This window comes from Etheostoma spectabile, chromosome 11, assembly GCF_008692095.1.
Source record: "Etheostoma spectabile isolate EspeVRDwgs_2016 chromosome 11, UIUC_Espe_1.0, whole genome shotgun sequence".
NCBI classification, from domain to species: Eukaryota; Metazoa; Chordata; class Actinopteri; order Perciformes; family Percidae; genus Etheostoma; species Etheostoma spectabile.
Genome location: NC_045743.1, coordinates 21037735 through 21038205, shown reverse-complemented (window position 1 = coordinate 21038205; position 471 = coordinate 21037735). Strand labels below are relative to the sequence as shown.

At 40.1% G+C, this 471-nt stretch overlaps 1 long non-coding RNA gene across 1 annotated transcript in view; it reads right to left on the bottom strand.

Moving 5' to 3' along the window:
- The window catches only part of LOC116697864 (uncharacterized), a 12867-nt gene that overhangs the window by 5236 nt on the left and 7160 nt on the right, over positions 1–471 (bottom strand). The gene's annotated exons all lie outside the window — the stretch shown is intronic.

The following is a 471-nucleotide window of genomic DNA, read 5'->3' as shown; positions in this document are numbered from 1 at the left end:
CAGCTCACCTGGAGACTGAAGACAGAGGACAATCAGAAACCGGATCTCACTCAGAACAGCATGTATAGTTTTTTTTCCAAGTGTATATGCATGTGGAAGCACCAGAGACACAAAATAACCCCCCAAATCCCAGAAAGTGTTTTTTTTTTTTTCATAATATAGGCACTTTAAAAGGGATTTTATAACACTGGTTATTGTTCAGCCACCGGTATCTGAGCATTTGTATTGGTACCGGTATCAAAACATACTCTCGTAAAAGTGGAAGTACTGACTTAACTTCTTAACTCAAATAAAAAAAAAACATAGTACAGGCTTGGAAAATTATTTAAAGTATAAAAGTAAAAACCTCTCCGGGAACTATCACCTGATCGTGGTGGAGAGGCTTGTGTGTCCCTGTGAACCTGAGGGCTGTGTTGTCATGGGCATGTGTATCTCTGCTATGGCTGTGTGTGTGTGTGTGTGTGTGTGTGT